A 23,893-nucleotide genomic window follows, 5' to 3' on the forward strand; every position below is an offset into this window, starting at 1 on the left:
GTAAATCAAGTAATAGAATCCTATGTCAAGAACCAGGAAGACTGAGCTTTTACTTTGCTTGCAAGCTAACAAGTTATTCTGCCACGGTTCCAGTGATGCTTACAGAAAGCCCGGGACTCCTGGGTCAGAGGCAAAGCAGCATGAACCTCATGCTCACATCAATTCCCCTCGTCCCCCAAGCCCTGTGGGGACAATGCAGAGCAGCCTGAATGGATGCTGTGCACACAGTGGGTCTGCATCATAGCTGAGGAACCCAGAGTTTAGGAAACCCCAATCTTTTATAAGGGGTCTGTTAGAAAACCTGCCCAAACTTTGCCCCATAGGGAGACATTATCTTTATTATCTTGGGCAGCAAACAAATCTTTCCCCTGCCTTGGAGGGTGACATTATATATATTCCAAGGTCCTTTACTATATAAATATTATTGAAAAGATTGTCCCCAACAAAAGCTGATACAAGTCCGGCAGAAACACAAGAGACCCATAGACAATTATTGTCACCCAACCATATAAAATACTTAAATATTTAAAGGTAAGCACTAAGAAAACTCATATAATCACTATAATCAGGAAGTGCATGAGAAAGAGGCAAGTTGAGAGGAAGCTGAAATGTACTGATTTCGCCATAGTTCATAATAAGGAGTAAATGGTATTAGCCAAAAATCACTAGAGTAAGTATAAAGAAACAGCCAAGATATACTCGCAACATGAGAAATAAGGCATGCAGCATCGTTTGTAAAAGCCAAATCCCTATTTAACCTTGACATTTCAACTGAAATGTCACTTCCCTATGGAGGCCTTTCCTGAACATCAGACCAGGTTTGCTATCCTTCTTATCACCTCTCATAGCTACCAAGGTCACACAGCTAGTTAGTGGTGGAGCTGAGATTCAGGCCTAAATTTGCTTGTGCTGAAGTCTGCACTCAGTAGCTTATCTCTGCTGGCTACTCACTGATGCATCTAATTATATTCCATTCACATCTGATAGTACAGAGTTTTGTTTTGTCCTCCAAGTTTTCATATATATAAGTCTTAATTCTCCAATACCCTTGTAATACCTGAGACATATCTTATGTTTCCTGAGCATGGCCCCCAGGACCTAGCACAAAACAAGCACTCTTTAAAATCATTCAATGCATGATATTGAACACAAATGAACATCTGGGAAGCCCACTAAATGCAGATTGATCACACTGCCTTACAGCACACAAGTAGCAGTTTGAAGGAGAAAAGCCAAGACCGACTCTACCTCCTGGTCCTAAGCACTAGATCGTTATCTGTCTCTAAAGAATTATGTGTGAAATTCCTGAGGTTATAAGGAGAAACCATACACAGTCCTTGAAATAGCTTTCAAGGGTGAATAATGCATTCTCTATATTTAATGTATGACAATGCAAAATGCAGAAAATTGCATGAGGTCAAACTCCCATTGCCTGCAACAAGAGATCTTTCTGTCTTCCTGCCAATAAATGAATCACTGGTTATTAAATATTGTTAACCATCTAAACAAGGATCCACAAAGCCTGTGTTCTCTGATCTCTTTGTTTTAAGCCTTCTCCTAATCATGGACATCATCGCCTAATTTAGTGATGCCATGTATCTTGCACCTTTCTGAAAAGTGGGCACCATAGCTCCACTCCCTATAAAACTGGCTACCATGTTGCAATTTGAGGAAAAATAAATCTCACCATCATGATGATAGTCTGTGCAATTGAAGCCAGGATAAAGATGGCTCCGAGAAAATGGAATCTTCGACAGCATAATTTTAACACTGTCAAATTATTCAGCTTTTTTCTTAAAAGTCACTTAATACTCCACACAGACATTACTTTTGCCATCAAATATCACTTTGGAAAAAGTTAATAATTTAGGAACGTCTACATATTTATTAAAAGGCTAATAGAGCAAATGCATGAGATGCCATAACCAGAGAGCCCTCTCACCTTGCGAGTTTTGTGTGCTTCAGTCGGCATCATTAACATAGGGCATCAGAGAGAAGGGGGCGGCCAATAAAGAGGCACTCCCAGTAATTAGAGACCAGAGTCAGTATCAACACTGGTATGGTTTAGGAGGATGCTGTGAGCTTTATTTGGTAAAGAGACCTTTCCTATCCAGCAGTAGTCTTATCTTTTACTTTAAAACTTAAATAAAAGATGTTGTTATTGCAAAGAACTTAGTCTTTGGGCTGAAGCTCATTCATAAGGGAAATGCATTTTTGATGTGATGATGATAGTAGTGGCAGTTAAGTTGACTGAGTGCTCACCGCATGGCAGGCACTGTCCAAAGTACTTTACACATGCTGCCTAATTTCCTTAAGTACCACACAATGGGTAATATCGTTAACCCCATTTTACAGATTTGAAAACTGAGGCACAGAGTTTAACTTGGCTAAGATCTCACAGCTAGTATGAGTCATAGGTATTGTAACTACTACACTTTACTGGTTCCTAGCAACAACTACCACCTACAATTCAGTACATGCCAAGCTACAACCTATGCATGTACAATAGCTGCAATTAAGTACATGCCAAAGGGCCCCATGGTAAGCATTTTCTTAGTTGATCCTCACCAACAAAACAAAACAAAACAAAACAAAGAGGTAGATCTTTACATTCTCATTTTATGTATGAGGCAACTGAGGATTATAGAGATCAACAACTTGTCCATAGACACTGCTCCCATTACCTAATTTTTAACTCTATATTGAAATATAAGTCTCAGTACATTAAAGAGTGTTTCCTTTTGATCATTTTCTGGAAGTTAAACTTTTCCTGTTTCTTCTAATGGTAACTCCCAGTTCATCTCAGCATACACAGAGCCTTTTCAATTGGAGGGACTTTTGGGGCCCTGGTAGAAGTCTTCCAGCTTCAGGACCCTAAACACATATAACCTGAAGACTGATAACCATGACCCACTGAAATCTTGAGGAACACGTCCGAAGGGGTGTAGAGGCTGGGTGAGACCATGGCATTGGGGGTGGCTTCACTGGGGCTCCAGTTTTTCCGTGCTGTCTCCAATTGCCCTGTGTGTAGAGGGAGAGAGGACCAAGTATACCTTGACACAATCAGTAAAGCCTTTGTTTTCTGAGCCTGAGTGATAACTCTATGATATATTCCATCCCTCTCCTCCAATACACCTCTCACTCTTGGTATTATCTCCATGGCAACTAGGAATGCATCCACAACCTTGAGGATATGTTTGTCTGCCTTTCTACCTATCTTAAGGTTAAGCTTGTTAACCTAAGTGTGTCAAAACATGATGGTTTCCGGCGCAATTTTGAATTAACTTAGTGAATCATGAAATCCTGGGAATCAAACTGCCCTTTTTCAAACCCATGCTATGCAGCTTGTCAAACATGAGCAACTTAGACTTAGTGAGGCTCAGCCTCCTTCCTCATCTATACAATGCGGATAGAAATATAAGGCTATTAGGAGGATTGGATGGGATTTTTCATAACGTATGAAAAATAAAACCTAGGACAATAATTGGTCTTTAGAAGGGCTCCACAAATGTTAGCTCCACCGTTGGAGAGCATTCCTTTGGCTGTATAATGTGTTGACTAAATGGACGTAGCACATGTGTCCCAGGGTTTTACTCTCAAAGGTTTCCCGTTGACTCTCTGTGGGTCATCTCAGTAGCCTGGTGGGGAAAAATAGGGAACATCCAGATTAGAGAACCTTGTGGTGAAACACATTGGTTAAGAAACAGCCAACCTCACACATTGCAATCCAAGTACCTTTGGTTGTTGAAGAGAATTGGCTTCAATTACCAAAATACGCTCGTCTAAATTGCCTCTCTTGAGCTTGAAAAGATTGAAGAAAAGGGCCTCTTTCCTATCTTCAGGTCTTCAGGGATGGAAGGAATGAAGCCCTCCCCTCATCACACCACCCAGTAGGAAGCTGGAATGGCTAGTTTTCTTCTGGGGATTTGAGGTAAGAGACCTGAGTGAATGATCATGAATGTTCAGCTGTTCCACAAGAGGTGCCTCACGATGAGCCTCAAAATAGGATGAAATCTAGGCAAACCTCCCAGATGTGCACTAATTGGAGCAAAACCTTTTCTGTAACAAATGGCAAAGCTAAGGTTTTTGTGCTGTATATTTTTTTTAATGGTGCTATATTCCAACTAATAAAAAAAAAGATGCAAAATCAATAATTCCTACCTTCCCCAATGTACACCATCTAGCCTAATCAAACCCGTTGACTTGCTGCAACCCACATGAGGAACTTGTGTACATAGGTCTTCACACCTGCCTCTTGGAATGCTTCTCTTCACTGCCACCCCACTGCCCATCCTCTAATCCCAGAGCATTGTCTAGCCCTTCCATGCGGTTTTCTCCAAGAGCAGCTGCTCTCACTGACGTCTGTCTTCAGAAACCCAAAGGAACTTACCATGCCTCTGAGCAACGCTTCTTACACACTGATTATTTACTCATTTTCTATAACTAGGTATTGCTTTTCTTCACAACTATTAATTATTTAAATACAAAGACTATGTCAGATGTTTTTTCCACCTTTTCACAGCATAATAGGCCCAGTAAATATTTGTTGGTTGGTTAATAATGACTTCTGTGTAAATAAATACTGCAAAATTTGTAACAAATGATCAATTCAAATACTTACAATAAAATATTTCTTCCCCATCCCTCATCTTAAAAATACAGCATTTTAAAGCCAGAGGGAAGATTCCTCAACCAATCTCCTCATTCTTTAGATGAATCGACTGAAGCTAAAGAAGGTGAAGTGACTTGATTAAGGTCACACATCTAACTAGAAGCCAACTGGGGCCAGGGCCCAGATCTGCAGACTTCTAGTGATGTACCCTTTCTGATACACAGCGCGATGCCCCAGGGTTACACTCTACTTGTAAGTTGGTCATCACAGTTCAGTAGAGGGAAGACAGACTGGGAGCTAGATGGCATGGGGCCACATCCTTGTTCTTTCACTAATTCATTCTATGGCCTTGGGAAAATCATTTAACCCTTTGGCCTCAGGCTTCACAGCTGCAGGAGGAAAGATGCATGATCTAACTCAGAGTTCAGCAAACTACAGCCCACAAGCCAAATCTAGTATACACTTGTTTTGGTAAATAAAGTTTTACTGGCATACCCGTTTATTTACCTATTGTAAATACCTATAATGGAAGAGTTGAGTAACAGATAACAGAGACCATATGATCCACAGGCAAAAATATTTACTATTTGGCCCTTTGCAGAAAAAAATTGTTGACTCTCAATCTAACCTATATGTAGTACAGTTGTATGAATCTAATGTATGCAAGGATTCTTTTCATCTACAAAGTGCTATATCCACATTTAAAAAATCATTGTTATTGACAACAATAGCAGCAATAGCAATAGTAAATCATGAAATATCATTTGCAGTAAAGGCAACTAAAATTTTCTTTGTTTGGGACTTCCCTGGCTGTCCAGCAGTTAAGGCTTCGCCTTCCAATGCAGGTGGTGTGGGTTCAGTCCCGGGGAACTAAGATCCCACATGCCTCCAGGCCAAAAAACCAAAACATAAAACAGAAGTCATATTGTAACAAATTCAATAAAGACTTTAAAAAAATTGTCTTTGTTTAATAGGTGGCATCTACATGGTGTATTGCTTGATATGAGATCACCTCACCTCACCTCACTATTGTTCATAGTAACATGTTTTTGCAGAACCAAGTGACAATTTTAACAGATCCAGGAATATTTCAGAACTAATTAGATCATTTATATATAAAATATAAAACAAGTGTTTTCAGAAGAACATCAGGTCATCCGTGGAGAGCATCTGCCCTCATTTTCATCACTAACCTGGCTCGCTATGTGGGTACCATCCTGTGTCACAAGTACCATGTAATGGAATTAACATTCACCTGGAAATACTGACTTGACACACACTGACCTTTGACTATTGGCTCTGTGACTCTAAATGTATTAAGCTTTTCCACTGATGTTTTTGAGAGGGAGATTGGTGGCTCACAGTGGTTTTCCCCTGCCACGTACTCTGGGCATGGACATTAACCAAGGAAAACAAACTGTTCTCAGCAAAGTGGGAGATTAATCATTGGCCATGTCCAACTCACTGCCATGGTAATGACACAGGATTTTATCCTAAGAATTACAGCAGTCATTGAAAACCCTTAGAAGAGCTCTTCCTCTGATGTAACCACAATGTAGATAACGGGTTGGAGGTGCAAGAGCAGGTGTGGGAACTGGCTAGGAGGCTGTAGGACTAGCCCAAGCAGGAGACAAGAATGACTTTGACTAGAGTTGTCATGGAGATGGGGATATGCAAACCATCATGAACAAGCTGAAGCTGGGGGTGATGTGGGAAGAAGCAGAGGAGGCAGGGCAGGCACTGGCTTTGTGTTAGCCCAGATCCAACCTAGTGCTGCACGAGGGCGGCTAGCGAGAATCCAGCTAGATTGCATTTCCCTCAAATTCGTCTCCTGCCCCTATTTCTAATGGTCTTAGAGGCCCATAAAACCAATTCCAATTAGGGGTCTTTATTCCTCTCCAATAAATCTTAAAACTTTCATTTGATTCAGTAAATTCTTAACAACATCTTTTTATTTGCCTCTTTAAAAAGCCATTTTTACATGATGTAAATATAACAATTATTTAGTAGTGATAAATACATTCCTAATTAAACAACTATTTTATTACTTATTAACAGCTTAAAAAGTCTGAGATCCGTCGGGAAATAAATTATTTTATTTACAGGAATTGGGCTGAGAGACCTGATCTTCCTGGTGCAAATGAGTCAGAAATGACCAATATAAGTAAGATGAAGCAGGATTTATTAGGCTTTAAGGCTGGGGTTCCTGTTTCCTTTGAAGTATTACTCTGCCTGTATTTGTATATGCACGTTTGTGTATATGTGTGCGTATGTGTGTGTATACAGAGCAGTTTGCCATGAAAGATAAGAAATGTCTATGTGATATGAATCCTCTCCCACCTCCATCACTAAAATATTTCTCTGAAATTTCTATGTCAGAAAAGAGCCTGAAACTTCTAAATGTTAAAGGCAAATACCCCTCAGAGAGATGAAATAGGGAACTTTGATCAGCTATTAATGACTCAATGGAAACATACATATCTTCGCCAATAGCTGAGAATAAAGCATTGAGGCCATGGGAGTTTTGATGAAGGATATGTTCAAATCACAAATTGCACTTCCAGGCACCACGATGGAAATATCTAGAATACTGGGCACTTCTATGCTGTTGGTTGGGGGAACAGTAACCAAAGACCAGATTTTCAATTTTACAACTTTGCAGAGGCCAGCCCTGACTCCTAACCAAATCATATATTAAAGTTGGGCTTTATTTCTGCCCACTTGGACAGGCTTGTCTTGGCCCAGCCCAGTGCCCCAGAAGTTGACTGTCTTTTTTTTTTAACTTTTTATTTTATATTGGAGTATAGCCAATTAACAATGTTGTGATAGTTTCAGGTACACAGCAAAGCGACTCAGCCATACATATACATGTATCCATTCTCCCCCAGACTCCCCTCCCATCCAGGCTGCCACGTAACACTGAGCAGAGTTCCCTGTGCTATACACTAGGTCCTTGTTGGTTATCCTTTTTAAATACAGCAGTGTGTACATGTCAATCCCAAACTCCCTAACTATCCCTTCCCTCCACCCTTACCCCCCTGGTAACCATAAGTTCATTCTCTAAGTCTGGGTGTCCGTTTCTGTTTTGTAAATACGTTCATTTGTATCATTTCTTTTTAGATTCTGCATATAAACGATAGCATATGATATTTCTCTTTCTCTGTCTGACTTACTTCACTCAGAAGTTGATTGCCTTTATGTTATGAGAACGAGGTTTCTAATAGTGTGGGACATTCACAGTCTTGTGAGCTTGTTTTCAAATGACAAGAGTGGACCTGTATAGACCTAGCCACACTCTTTTGCTTGGATCACCTCAACATCCAAATCTATGTAAAGAGGCTGGGACAGGGACTGAAGCGTAGGCCGTCTGTGCCCATGTAATGAGAAAAATGATCTAAATTTTGCATCCTTCTGTTCAGCCATTTTTTTCATCAGTTCCATTCATTTATTCAACTATTCAACAGCTATTTCTTGAGCACCCACCTGTGCTGGGCCCTGTGCTGGAGACTGGGGATATGGGTGTGAGAAAGACAGCCCGGGTCCTGCTCTCATGAAGATAAGACCCAGTAGTAGACCAAGACTGAACTTCATTGGAAACATGTCATCCATCCTAGAAGGGCAGGGGATAGTCACCAACTCTGTCTCTGTTTTACCATGTGACCTTGGGAAACTCTCTTGCCCTCTGAGCCTCAGTTTCATTATCTGGGCTTTCGACCAGATGCTCTCCAAGATCTATACCATTGTTTCTTGTGGCCTCCAACCAAACATGACCGGCTGATTGGCAGCCATGCTTCTCTGCAACACAGATACATCTGGGTTCCTAAGAAACACCTCTGGGGGACTTGGAAGTGGGTGAAACGATGTCATTGGGGGTGGTTTCACTAGGCATTCTGGCTTTCTTTCCATTCTTCCTTCATTTTTCTAAATCTCTGCTCTGTACTGGCTAGGCAAAGGAAGATGCATGCGCCGGCACTCTCAGTGTGTTTCTTCTGAGCCTAAGAGTGATAAGACAAGAGGAGGGGGGTGCAACTTAAAGATTCTTTATCCATCCTGATCACTTTTCAGGGAACTAATCTAAAATCCAGGGGGCAAAGTAACTTGATTAAGATCCCACAGCAAAAAGGAATCAGTCTGGGGCCAAGATGTACACCACCAGGCTTGCAGTGGCATGCTCCTCCTGACCCCAGCATGCTGCCAGTGTTCCCACATCCTGGTCACTTGGTCCTCATGGTCTAGGGGGAAAAGAGTAAACTGGGAGTCCGTGCTCTCTCACCAATCCACTGTGCAGCCAAATCACTTAACCCCAGTAGCCTCAGTGCCCACAGCTGCAGGAGGCCAGATGTCGTAATGCATAATGCTGTTGTGCAAACAGAATGCAGGTCAGTGGTCAGACAAAGGAGCTTTTAAACTCAACAGTGCTACATCCCTGCAAACCACTGGAATCATTGTTGTGGAAATGGTAGCAGTAGTAATAGCCATAGTAAATCATGAAAGATAAACTTCACCCAAGCCCATCAGGATTTTTGTCCATTAAATGTGTGGCAACCAAACTGCCTCTGTGGTGTCCACAAAAAATGTTTTGTAAAACTAGATTATACCTTTGAAGATTTCTGAAATATTCTAGGAACAATTGATCTGAAGACTTGTGTACAAAACATGAGTGGATGTCGTCAGATCAGCAGCTCAGCCACGTAGGGCCTCTGCCACCACTTCCATCACTAATGTGACTCACCGAGGACTCCTCCATGTGCCATAAATGTGTAGTTAGACCTCCCACCTGAGACTCTGACTTTGGAGCAAACTGACTTTCAGTGTTCATATTTGTTGCTCTAATGCATTGGATTTATTATTATTATTATTAGCATCATTATTAGCATGGAATTAGCATTAGCATTTTTGAGAGGGAAGTTTTTGCCTCCAAGTGGTTGATTCCCTGGTCTGTTATGGACATGCTATTTCCTCAGTTCAGGAAAATACCGTTCTCAGAAAAATAGGAAAATTAATCATTGGATCCATCCAGTCCCCTATCCATCCAGCCCTTGGGAGAGGATTTATTTATGGAAAGTGCCAGCTTCAAAGTCAGAAAACCAGTTTCTGCATTACGTTCCAAATTCCCCAAATACCTATCTGAGTCTCAGTTTTCTCCTTGAATACATGGAGCCAATATCTTCTTTTTCCCCTCCTCATAAAGGGTTTTGAGAAGAAAATAAAAAGCAAAAGTTATTATAAACATGGAATGTTTAAAAAGAATGAAGTACATACCAAGTAGTTGTATAATATAGAGAGAAACTAGCCAATACATAAGTCTTTATCTTGTGCCAGACACTGTTCTAAGCACTTTACATAAAATAAACACTATTGACTAGTAATAATAATAAAGAGTAAGTTTAATAGAAATTTATCCATATGGATGTTCACAATTTTCAAGCAAAGCATCAGCACTTTTCAGCTCTCTCCACGCACAGCTTGTCTCAATTCCAGGACAGGAAGTAGAAGAGTTGCTGGGCCTTGTGATCTGTAGGAAAATCTGTGCAGACTGTTCTACCCCTACAGGGCCTTGAGTGATTGGCTGCTGACCTGAAGTCCTCAGTTCAGCAGATGGAAAAATAGTCTTTCCCACAGGGAAAGGGGAAGAGAGTGAAATTATTTGCTCTCCTTCTGATATAATTCCCCATGTCAGGATTATGGTGTCGGCTACAGTCGTAAACCCCATGGATGAAAAGATAACTTAAAATGCACATTTCATTCCATTTGTAGGTATTTCAAAGGACCTCAGGGTTGATGAGACAAGACGGTAATAACATGCCAGTTAGTTAAAGAACCAGAGGATTGAATGGCTTTGTTCAACTACTGCTGAACTGATGTGCCCACATATAGAAGATTTAAAATGCTGGCTCCCGGGCGCAGGAGCTAAATAAACCCACTTTGTTGTTGTTGTCTTTGTTTTCTTTCCCCAGAAGGTAATATCTACCGTGTAATAAGTGGAAGTTTCTCCAACACAAACAGCCACTAACAACTTCCAAAAGGGATGGGGCCCAGCTGGGGCCAATAGAATGCGCGGTCTTGTCGATCATTGGTGAAGATAACATAAGAACTAAAAGAGGAAGGAGACTGCCCGGCAGGTGAAGGCCTACGAGAAGCAGCGGGGCGCCGGGCGTGAGAAGCAGAAGGAGCTAAAAAGGGCGGCGGCGCAGGAGCCGGCGGGGGGCTTCCTGGAGAAGGAGGCGGCCACCGAGAGCCGGCCCCTCGACCCCTTCACGCCCAAGGCCGCCTCGGAGAACTACCCAGGTGATGCCCCGCAGGCAAAGACAAGGACAAAGCGCTGCCCAGCTTCCGGATCCCGCCGCTGACCCCTGAGGAGAAGGCCACGAATCAGGAGAAGCCGTCGCGCCTCGTGACCTGCCCCACGTTCGGGAAGCGCTGCGCATGTCTGCACGCCCCACCTGACGCCCGTGTGCTTCAAGCCGCTCCACAGCTGAGTGGACCGTGTGGGGCTCGTCACGCGCAGCGGTCACTTCCTGTGCGCCGGGACCCGCGAGCCTGAGCAGCGCTTCGCCGAGAGCCGGGCTGCAGTCCTCTGGAGCCGTGGTCACCCTGGAACGCGTGGAGAAGCCAGTTCGCAAGGACCACGTGGACCCCGTGAACCGGAGAAGCTCGTGGACCGCGGCATCATCGTGCTGCAGCGGCTCCGGAGTGAAGCTGCGGGTGGAGAAGTCCAGGCCACTACGGTAGCTGGTAAGCTGACTGGCTGTGGGCACAGCCTCCATTTTGTTAACTGAGCACATCTCGTATGCCTGGCAGTGTATCGGGTGCTAGCTGGGATTTTAAGGGGAATAATGTACCTTCTGCCCTCGGTAATACCAAGCTGCCGTTTCTTGAGTGCCAGGGTTGCTGGGCACTGTTGTAAGTATCCTGTATGTATTTGTTAATAGATCCTTATTAGCGGTCCAAGAGGTGGATGCTATTCAAAAAGTTTACAAATAATAAATGCCGGAGAGAGTGTGGAGAAACGGGAACCCTCCTACACTGTTGGTGGGAATGTAAATTGGTGCAGCCACTGTGGAGAACAGTATGGAGGTTCCTCAGAAAACTAAAAATAGAACTACCATATGATCCAGCAATTCACTTCCTGGGCATATATCCAGAAAAGCTGAAAACTCTTACTCAAAAAGATATATGCAGCCCAGTATTCATAGCAGCGCTGTTTACAGTAGCCAAGAAGTAGAAACAACCCAAGTGCCCATCAACAGACACTTAGTTTAAGAAGATGTGGAATAGATAGATGATAGGTAGATAGTGGAATATCACTCAGCCATAGAAAAAGAATGAAATATTGTCATTTGCACCAACATGGATGGACCTAGAGATTATCATAGTAAGTGAAGTAAGTCAGAAGAAGACAAATACATGATATCACTTATATGTGGAATCTAAAAAATAATGCAAATGAACTTATTTAGAAACAGACTCACAGACATAGGAAACAAACTTATGGTTGCCAAAAGGGAAAGGGAGGGGTCAAGGGATAAATTAGGAGTATGGGGTTAACAGATACAAACTACTATACCTAAAATAGATAAGCAACATGGATTTACTGTATAGCACAGGGAACTATATTCAACATCTTATGATAACCTATAATGGAAAAAAATCTGAAAAAATATATATGTAACTGAACCACTTTGCTGTACACCTGAAACTAACACAATATTGTAAATCAACTCTACTTCAATTTTAAAAAAAAAGAGGAGGATACTATTATTATCATCACTGTACATATGAGGAAACTGAGACACAGAGAGTTTAAGTAACTTGCTCAAGGTCACTAGCTAGTGATTGGAGTTGCTGGGCTTTGAACCCCAGCAATCTGGATTCAGTGCTCAGGAGACCAACCACTGCACTCTACCACCTCTCCTGTGGGAGAGGGGATATAACAGGCACAGGCATGATCACCCTTCGCTCAGTGCTACCCAAGTGGTTTGCAAATATGTGCTTCAGAAAAGGGACATGGTTGATCAAAGAAGGCTTCGTGGAGGCAGAAGACTGTAACAGTCTTCCCTCTTTCCTTTTTGTTATGAAGCGTGTAGAACTCCACGGGCAGGGATGGGTGGAGGTCACCTGCAGGTAGTGGGAACAGCGTGAGCCAAGTCATCCTGATACAGAACACTGCTTCTCACACTTTGATGTGAATACAGGTCACCTGTTTATTGTTGCAAGGCAGTCCAAGCACAAGGGGTGTTAGTGAGACTCCAACCAGATGAGGCTTTTCCCCAAATTCATTATCTGCCCCTGTTTAAAATGAACATGCAGGCACATAAAACAAGTCCTATTAGGGTCTCTTTATTCTTCTCCAAGAAAACTTGAAACGTTCATTTGACCCAGTAAAATTCTTAATAACCTTCTTTTTATGTCCCTCTTTTAAAACCAATTTTATGTGTTCTAAGAAAAAATGATTAATGACTAGTGAGAATGTTTCCCTAATTCCACAGTTACTTTCTTAAACTTCCCAACTTAAAAATGCTTCAAAAAAATGCTTCAGATCTGAAATTTGCCTAGAAAATCAATTATTTACTTAATGTGTGTTATAATTTTCTTTCAAATAATTATCTAAGGGTTGGAAAGAAAACAAATTGGGCTGAAAAGCTCAAGTGTGTAACTTTAGACCTGATCGCCCTGACAGAAATCGAGAGAATTTGTCACTATGAAATGAGAAGGATTAATGAGCATCTGTGAGTGAGGCCCTGGTTTCCTGTGGAGGGTGTGTGTGTATGTGCATGTGCATATGCACATGTGTGTGTGTTTTCATATAAGTGCACTGCGTGTGCACATGCATATATGTGTACCCATGGGTGATCATTAAAGAATAGGTGTCTTTAAACAAGAGGCTCATGTTCAGCCCCAGTGGCTGGGAGTTGAAGTAAGTGCCTGTGTGGCAAATCCCCACCCACCCCCGCTGAAAGATTTCTCTCTGCATCTCTAGGACAACACCTGAAATGTATGTGTTGTAGCTAACTCCCTAGACAGGTGTAGGATGTTTTAGTCAGCCACTGCTGATTCAGTGAAAGTGTAATTATCAAACACTCTGTATTCTCCCACAACTGGATTCCATGGGTCATGGGAGCTTTGCTGGAAGACATGTTGGATTCATGAATTGGGACCTGGGCTTTTCAGGGCACCTGATGGGACAGTGCCCTGGGCACTAATTAGGTAGCAGCTCTTGTAGACTGAAAAACAAATGCGCAGCCTGAAAGTTGAGAGCTGTGTTTTACTCGGTGGACGTTCTGAGGAGACAGGACTCTCAGATCCCTCTGAGGGGTGCTCTTAGGAGGCGAGGGGCGGGCCAGGATGTATAGGAGTTTCTGCAACAAGGACCAGGTAGTCGGAACATCAGAAGACTACTGTTCATTAAAGAAAACCAGACATCTCAAATTAATGAAATTAGTGCTTTTCTATGCATGGGAAAATGCAAAGTCTGGACTCATTGAAATCACTCCTTTGATACGCGCCTCAGCTGTCTGGGGCCAGTACCCTGTGTTTTCACATCCTGAGTCTCCTCAGGGTGCACTGTTGAGAGTGGCTGCATCAGTTGGCTGCTAGACGGCAAGCATTCTGTGTCCATCCTGCGTTCCCTCAGGGCTCCCCTTCAGGGCGGCTGTAATGTGGTGGCTTGACGGCTGCCACATCCTTTGTTTACTGATGTGGCAGGCAGCATTTTTAGTTCACACTCTGGTACAGGTAACCAAAGACCCACCTGGTTAATTGGTCAGCTCCGCAAATTTCTGGGGACCCATTCCGTCTCCTAAATCATACATTAAAATTAGACATGATTTTTTGGTCCTGTGGACAGTCTTCAAGGCTTAGCTTGACACTCCTCACCACTCCAGAATTTTTCTTTCTTATGGCTCAGGTAGAGTCAGACCCAGGGCTATCTTCCCTAGTAGGAACAGGCTTGACATTCTTTAGAAGATTTGCAAATAATCTTCAAACCCCTATGTCCCCTTGGGATACCCTACTACCTCCCCCAGACTAATTAGGATACAAGAGAAAAGCTCTGGGTAGAGATTCTGCCTTCTCTCTCTCTCTCTCTCTCTCTGTCTGTCAGTCTCTCTGTCTCCTTTCCCACCTCAAGAGCTCTCTCTCCTTCTCTCCCTCCCTCTCTCTCTTTTTCTCTCTTTCTCCTTCTCTCTCCCTTTTTCTCTTCTCCCTTCCTGCCTTCACCTTGCTTATTTACATATCGCATCCATTTTCTCTTGGCTTACTCTTACTTATCCTCAAGCCTCAAATTTATATCATTTTTTTCTGAAAAGTCTCCCCCAACCACCTCTTCAGTCTCCCACTCCCCAAATTACATTAGGCACCATCCTCTGTTCTCCCTTTATCATATTTATTATTTTATCTGGTAATTGTCCTCAGATGGGATTGGCATCTGAAATGGGGTAGGGTCGGGGAGCAGTCTTATAGGACTGAATCTTCAAATTGTGGAATCTGTTACTACCTTGTGGTAGACAGTGTCAGAATTGAATTGGACTGTAGGACACCCAGCTGGTGTTCAGAGAATTCCAATTGGAATTGAGTGCAGAACCTTTATAGGAAGCCACACATATTTTTCTTCTTTATGTGAAAGTTCAGCTGAGCCTTCTCCTGAATATGAGAAATGGTCCTTGCCATATACTTTTTTATTTTTATAAATTTTATGTATGTATTTATTTATTTTTTGGCTGCGTTGGGTCTTTGTAGCTGCGCGTGGACATTAGTTGTGACGAGCGGGGGCTACTCTTCGTTGCGGTGCACAGGCTTCTCATTGCAGTGGCTTCTCTTGTTGTGGAGCACAGGCTCCAGGCACGCGGGCTTCAGTAGTTGTGGCATGCAGGCTCAGTAGTTGTGGCTCTCAAGCTCTAGAGCGCAGGTTTAGTAGTTGTGGTGCACGGGCTTAGTTGCTCCGTGGCATGTGGGATCTTCCCGGACCAGGGCTCGAACCTGTGTCCCCTGCATTAGCAGGCGGATTCTTAACCACTGCACCACCAGGTAAGTCCTTGCCATATACTTTTGAAGGACCATTATTATCAACCCAACACCAAATAATACTGTCATCAGCGAGATAGATGCTAAAATGGAGAATGCTGACCCCTAGCTAAGATTAGAGTAGGAGCGGGTTACCATCTGTTAAGAGCTCTTTGGGTGCCAGACAGTGTGCTAAATGATTTGTATACATTATCACAAGCGCTATGGGAATCTTATTCTCTCTGTTTTACAAATGAGAAACAGGCTTGGAGAGCCAAGGTGACTTGGCCAGGGCCACACTGCTCACACACAGGCAAACTGGGAATAAGACTGATTTATCTGTCTCCACATTTCACGGTTTATCTGCTGCTCCACACCACTCTGAAACCTCAGTTACTCAGAATGTTCAGGGAGTGTTGTGATGGAAAGGGCTTGCAATCTGGATGTAGAAATTAGTGTGTGTTGAAGGCGACCAGTTTTTAAGTGTTGGGTTACATTACTGATGTGAACCTGTCTGTTGTCATTGCTTTCTCCCTTAGAGAGAGGACAAAGGTAGATAATACGCTGAATAATTGGTTATTTCCATCAGAAGCGTGCTGGCTAGTAAACACTACATGCATTGTTTTTCAAATCCTACGTTCATTCATAGAGTCCTGAAACTTACACATGTGTACAAGGGTCTGCTCCCCTTGTGTGAAAAACAAAAAGTCTTTTTAAAAAATTTTATTGAATTATAGTTGATTTACAATGTTGTGTTCAATTTCTGCTGTATAGTGTAGTGACTCAGTTATAAATATATATACACTTTTTCATATTCTTTTCCATTGTTGTTTATTATAGGATATTGAATATATTTCCCTGTGCTATACAATAGGACCTTGTTGTTTATCCATCCTATGTAAAATAGTTTGCATCTGCTAATCCCAAACTCCCAATACTTCCCTCCCCCAGACACCCTCCCCCTTGGCAACCACAAGTCTGTTTTCTATATCTGTGAGTCTGTTTTTGTTTTGTAGATATGTTCATTTGTGTCATATTTTAGATTCCACATGTGAGTGATATCATATGGTATTTGTCTTTCTCTTCCTGACTTCGCTTAGTATGATAATCTCTAGGTCCATCCGTGTTGCTGCAAATGGCATTATTTAATTCTTTTTAATGGCTGAGTAATATTCCATTGCATATATATATATATATATATATATATATCTCACCTTCTTTATCCATTCCTCTGTCGATGGACATTTAGGTTGTTTCCATGTCTTGGCTATTGTAAATAGTGTTGCTATGAACATAGGGGTGCATGTAGCTTTTCAAAGACAATATCTTTGTCTGGATATATGCTCAGGAGTGGGATTGCAGGATCATATGGTAACTCTATTTTTGGTTTTTTGAGGAACCTCCATACTGTTTTCCATAGTGGCTGTACCAATTTACATTCCCACCAACAGTGTAAGAAGGTTCCCTTTTCTACACACCCTCTCCAGCATTTATTATTTGTAGACTTTTTAATGGTCATTCTGACTGCTGTCAGGTGGTACATTGTTGTTTTGGTTTGCATTTCTCTAATAATCAGCAATGATGAACATCTTTTCATGTGCCTATTGGCCATCTGTACGTCTTCTTTGGAAAAATGTCTATTTAGGTCTTCTGCCCATTTTTCCATTGGGTTGTTTAGTTTCTTGTTATTAAATTGTAGGAGCTGTTTGTGTATCTTGGAAATTAAGTCCTTTACCTGTCCCTCGCATCATTTGCAAATGTTTTCTTCTAGTCTGTAGGTTGTCTTTTCGTTTTGTTCATGGTTTCCTTTGCTGCACAAAAGCTTATAAGTTCGATTAAGTCCCATTTGTTTATTTTTGCTGAAAAGCAAAAAGCCTTAGTAGAAAGATGCTAGTAGAGGAGGGAACACAATGTGGGTAGAGGACCTACAGCCTCTGCAGTGCATGGAGAATGTGTATCACACAATGGGTCCCCGTATTTCTTGCCATATTTCAGTAAAAGAGAAAATAAGAACAGAGTGAATCATGACAGAATGGACAGTGGATCAGGTCAAGAGTTCCAGCCCCAGTTCTTCACTTCCTTTTTGTGTGACCTCGGGTGAGTCATTTTATCTCTCTGGCTCTCGCTGAACTCATCTCTAAACTGAGCAGTTTGGTTTAGGGGATATGTTACATCTATTGGAGAAAAAAAATAAATGGATAGTGATTCCCCTGGGAGTAGGAGGTGTAATGACTGAAAGAGAGTGTGAGGGGGCGGTTTGAGTGGTAATCTTGACCTGACTGCTGTTCCAAGAAAGCGTTTATTTACTTCGTGAAATGTCATCAGTCTGTAAGCTTACTATTGGTGCACTTTCTATACGTACTTTATTCTTCAAGAAGAAAGCTTACATTAGAAACAAACAAACCAAAAAATACTCTAGGCACTTTAAATCCTAATTGGAAAAAAAGGTCAAGTATAAACATAGAAAAATGTTTTTTAAAGTGTTTAAACCCCCTATGAATCTTCATCTCATTTGAAGAGATAAGTAACTATTAGAAAGGGAAAAAAAAATAGCTCGGCTCCAAATCATGATAGGATAGTTTGGACGGCAAATCATCATTTACATGGTCACTTATCACAAATTTTCCTTTTGAAATATGATCTGAATACTACATAGTCTGATTTGTTTTAATACCCCCTATTCTGAAGCATTATGATATTTAATAAGTTGAAGTAGGAGGCATTAAGGTGAAACCTACTGTTACCAAAACCACAGAATTCCAGCAGCAACATTGTTACCCTATGGTTCTATGATCCCACAACGCAATATAATGAGACTTAAAGGGTGTCAGGACATGGGGACACCAGGAGTGTGGGAAAGGGATGACCATCAGTCCTGTGAACACAGATCACATTTAGATGAAGGTAACCCTTTCTTTACCATTAGAAGCAACCTTCTATTTTCGTGTAACCTGAGTTTGCAATGAATGGGGTGTAAACAGTTGAGGGTTAGGAGGAAGGAACTCCGATACTTCAGACACTGAGGCAGCACAGCAGCTTCAGCTTATGAAACAACAGCAGAGGAATGGGAATCACTCCGACCACTGTGGGACAGAATGCCAGCCCTTGAATCAGCATATTTCAGAGGTGGCCCTCAGGCAGGCTTGGCAACAAAGCATATTCTCCAGCAGAAGTCAGCACCTAAAAAGACAAGCATTAGTGTTAGAAAACTGATGGCTTATAAATGCGGATTTATGAGAATGTAAATTGGTACAACTGCTTTGAATCCAGGATTGCTTTACCAGCAATCCTGGTAAAGTTGAGGATATGCATCCCTTGTGACCCAGCAATTCCCCTCCTCGGCTTATACCCTATAGAATCCTGCCCACAGGTGCCCACAGCACACGAGTAAGATTGTTGCTAGCGGCATTGTTTGTAATTCCGTCAACACAAGAATGGATACCTAAATTATGATACATTTGCACAACAGAGAAGATGCCTGGACCAGAAGGATGTGTATCAACATGCATTTGTCTCACAAATATACTTTTGATTATAAATGCAAGTTTCAGAAGAATACAATATGATAATATTTTGTAAATTTTTAAAACAGCCAAAAAATACTGTAGTTTTTTTGTTAGGGATCCATACATACGTAGTAAAGATATAAAGAGTAAAAACAGGAATGATGAACAAGTTCAGTAACCTCCCTGAGAAGAGACGGGGGATGAGGGGAAGATTCGAATAGGTAGAAGCATGAGACGTTCATAGGCGAATCACTATGATAATACAATTCATCGTATTAATCTTTATACCTTTTTGTATATCCAATCTTTTATGCAGTTTTTTTAAAATTTAATTGAAAAAATAAGAGTGAGATTTACTCACTCATCCATCCATCCATATGTTCATTTATTCAGTATGTATTTATGAGCATCTACTTTGTGCCAGGCACCCCTTTTCAAAGAGGAAAATGAGAAAAGTAAAAAGGATAGTCACTGACCGCAAAGGTCTCATCAGGATAAAGAGACACACAGAGAAACTTAGCCAACAGTGTAAGACTCCTTCCTTTTACGGTGAAGGAGTCTGTGTCGAAAAGGAAGATACAGCTTGGGGCAAAAGTACACACAGAACCTGCCTCCCAGGCATGTGGCTAAAGATGAGGGTGATCATGGGAGGAAGGCAAACCCAGCTCCACGGTCACAGGACACAAAGCTCACATTGGATTCTTGGCTCCTCTTCCCAGGATGCAGTGATACCCATCATCCTGGCAAGTGGTCCCACTCAGGCGCCTGAGCTGTTTTAAACAAATTCTGCACAAAGGGTGATTTGTGCTGTGTTGTGCTTCTCTTTCAACATAAGTGTCATGATTCTTGGCGTAGAAGTGTAACAATGATAGGGGTACATTCATCAGTTATTCTAATGCCTTGTGTTTGAAGAGCAGTTTGAAGCTATTTTTCCCCAAGACTACTTAATATCAGAACATATTGGTTCAGACTACAGCCCTCTTTTGTGCTCTCCCTCACAAAAAGAACCAAGGAATGCATTGTAGGAGGACTCAGCTGTCCTTGTTACAACCATTTGTGGGGAACTGGGTGGGGTATGTACCAGACATTACACGATACCAGAAACTGAGCAAGGCGGGAAGATGGGGCAGTGTTCTGTCAATTCCAAGGGAAAAAAAAATAGCCTGCAGTGTTTTTTTCTTACAACCTATGTGATGCTGGTGACAGTAATACCAGTAAACTAAATAAGGAACGATATACATACATATTATTTGAGTCATAATTCCAGAGATGTCCATTATCATTAAATGGCATGCAGAAAGCCCAGAAGTAGTTTATGGTAGAAAAAATATGACTCTTTCATTAAATACCTATCAGACATCTGGAACAAAAAAATGGTGGCTAAACATTACTAATATTTTCAACATCCATGATTCTAAATGCTTTGAAAATATGCACATGTGTGTTAATTTATACTTTATAGCTTTACAGCCTGTTGCAGGAGGATTAACTGTAAGCCTCACATCATGCAGATGAGGACACAGAAACCCAGATGGGTTAAACAGCAGTATCCCACAGCTTGTGAAAGAGCTGGAGCAGGAAACTGGCTCCCCTTATTCCCCCAGCACAGAGCTTCCAATCTCCCATCAGCGTACATAGCCCTGCTAAATCATTGACAGTAGCTCACAGAGGCAGTGGCTCTCAAACTTTCATTTGGGTTTGAAGTTTAGGGATGATTCTGAAATAAGTTGGCCTTTCATTCATGGGCAGCCAGCGGCCATAAAAAATGAGGATTGGTGTTTTCCCTTCTGAGCAGGATGAGAGTGAGGATAGCTGCCTGCTGTATGCAGAAGTCATTAGCCGTGAGTCTCCCTTGTTTAGAAATACTTTATAAAGATGATGTCTATCCTCTGTCAAGGGTGACATCTGTTCTGCAAAGAAATCAGAGCAGTGAGTACAAGAAACATGAAACATATCAAGCACAGAATACAAAAGCAAGGGCTTTAATTTCCCTTGAAATGTAAGGTGGAATGAATCACTGGAGTGCAGCTTGGGTTGGTTTGTTCATTTGTTTATTTTTAACTATAGGGGGAAAGAAGATAAAAGATCTTTCCTGGGCCTGGACCATGTGTCTATAGGCAATCTTTGGTGTCACCGTAAAAGCCCTGGCATCCCATCACTCACGTTGGAAACAAGTCTTTCATTTATCCTTCCATTGGTTCTTTTAGGCCTGAGCACTGGTACTGATGTCTGAATTGCTCTGGAGTGTAAAACTCTCTGGAGTCCAAGAGACCCCCACGCAGTCATAGAAATGCCTGCCACCTGTGTATCTAACTGGACTTCTTCTCCGTGTGAGGGCCTTTTGTGGGTCCAGCTTTGTCCCAGTCAGGGATAGGCGGTCACCTAGATGCCCCTGACTGCCTCATTCTACCCAGCAAGAAGTAATCATAGGGCTGGTTCAGCAGGCTCTCAAGATGGCTCTGGATTTAGCTTGAGTGCCCCCTGTTGACCAAGCAGTACTTATTTTCCCAATGCACTGATCTCCAGACTTCAGATTCTCCTGTTTGGATTGCTAAGATCTGCCTGTGTTTATCTTGGTTCTCCTGGACCCAGTCACCTTGCCATCTGTGGTTTACAGTCTCTGGGAATTGGATGAAATGTGATGTTGATCTTGAACTTACTATTTTTACCAGGGTTAGCGCCATCACAAGCCATGTGTCTTTCAGAGAACTAGCTACAGGGTCAAACCCTGCCCTGATCTGACACACCATCAGCTGCACCAGCAGGGCCTCTGAACTGGTACCCATAGCGCCACATGCTGTAAAGAACCAAACAGTGCAATGTGGAAATGACCCCTGGTCACATAGAACATAAAGCCACCAGGACAGGAAGGCAGCCAAGATGTAACAGAGGCAGGTGCCGATCCCTTGTGACTTTTGCTCTTTTTGTCCCTCATGAGCTGGATGGCCATAGGACAGTTACTTAACTTCTTTGAGCCTTAATTTCATCATTTGTAAGATGGGAATAACAATACCAACCTTATTCAGTGGTGACTACACCTAATACATTTCTTGCTGTGGGGCGCTGGTACATAATGAGCTTTTAGTAAATGGTGGATCTTATCATTATTATCCTGATTGATGGAACATGTGAAAGTGCCTGAATTATAGTAGTTGGCAAACAGGTATTTGTAGAAGGATTTTGGTTATTTCAAGGCCTTTTTAAAAAAAATCTCCTTACAGATTTATGGAAAAGCAGGTGCCCATCAATCCTTTCACTGCCTCCTACCTTTACTGTCTCTTTTCTTTGCTTTCCGGTACCATGTAATTATCCCTGTGGTTTTCTAGAGCCCCAGAAAACACAGCATCATGTCAACAGTGATGCTTAGGCATTTGTGTGGCACCAAACAGTGTTTACATCCTCATCTCTTACATCCTTACAACAGCCAGTTGGGGCATTTGAACAGGCGTTGTCCCCCTTTCAGTCGATGAGGTCATCAAAGAGCGTCTAACCAGTTAAGTGTCGGAGAAGAGACCAGAGCCCAAATTTTATGATTTCTCACCACAAGCTATGGTTCCATATTACAGGCTGAGTCTATTATATGTTCCAAATCTCCCCAAAACCTGAATCAGAGAATTAAAAGTTACTATGTCATCTGTAACCCCTTTCATCTGTCGTAAGTCTGTATTGAACAAAGCCATTCTGCAGGGCATCAAACATGAACTATTAGTGTACTCAACCCTGTGTAGGGGACGGGGTGACCCTGAAGCACCTCTGTGTCCATAAGGTGCCTGTGGTCTCTTTGGAGGGACAGAGTAACTGTGATGATGACAGCAGCATGAGGCCACATACAATTCTGTAGCCTCTACATTAAGGAGCATTAGAAGACTTGAGCCTAATCCATGTAGATTAGGTGCTTGATTTTGTATAATTCATTTGTATTCCTTGAGTAGCAAGTTACTCACAAAAGGTTTTTTGGTTATTCCTCTCCTAGAAGAGACCTAGAAACAAGAAAAGCAAAAGGAACACTTGGGCAAACAAAGATGAATAGGATTTCCTCTGAAGATCTGCCCCAGGTTGGCAGAAAAAGTCCTCCTCTCTCCCTCTCTCCCTCTCTCCCTCTCTCCCTCTCTCCCTCTCTCCCTCTCTCCCTCTCTCCCTCTCTCCCTCTCTCCCTCTCTCCCTCTCTCTCTCTCTCTCTCTCTCTCTCTCTCTCTCTCTCTCACACACACACACACACACACACACACACACACACACACACACACACACACGAGTATTAGCATGATAGAACTAGAAGCAAAAAGCAAAAGGTATTACATTATTTTTAAACCTTTCTAGGCCTGGGAGGCATCACTTAACTTCTGATTACAACTTCCTAGGAGCTGCCATTGGGTTTGTCAAGGTGCCTTAGTTTCCTGATGAACATCCGTATGTCTGTGACATACATAGATCAGAAAGAAAGAAAGAAACCTCTGGGGGAATATAGTTAAGACATTGCAGGGTGGTGACCCAGTAAGAAAGCCAACCCACATTCTTTCAACTTGGAAAGCATTGTTGAAGCCACCTATGTCATTAGATTCCTTCACAAAATATGTTGCTGTGCACAGAAAATAGATGTTGGTAACACAAGAGCTCCTGGAAAGTGGAAAGTTCTAAATATATTCACAGCTGTTTCCCCTCAGGGTTTGGGTTTTGCTCCAGAGCCAGTTTCAGAGTCTTATTTCAATTGAAAGTTTTTACCCAAACTGATATGCATTGAGGTTCCATCAGGTAGAATCCATTGTGGGAAATT

This window comes from Balaenoptera borealis (assembly GCF_965194805.1).
Source record: "Balaenoptera borealis genome assembly, chromosome: 10".
NCBI classification, from domain to species: Eukaryota; Metazoa; Chordata; class Mammalia; order Artiodactyla; family Balaenopteridae; genus Balaenoptera; species Balaenoptera borealis.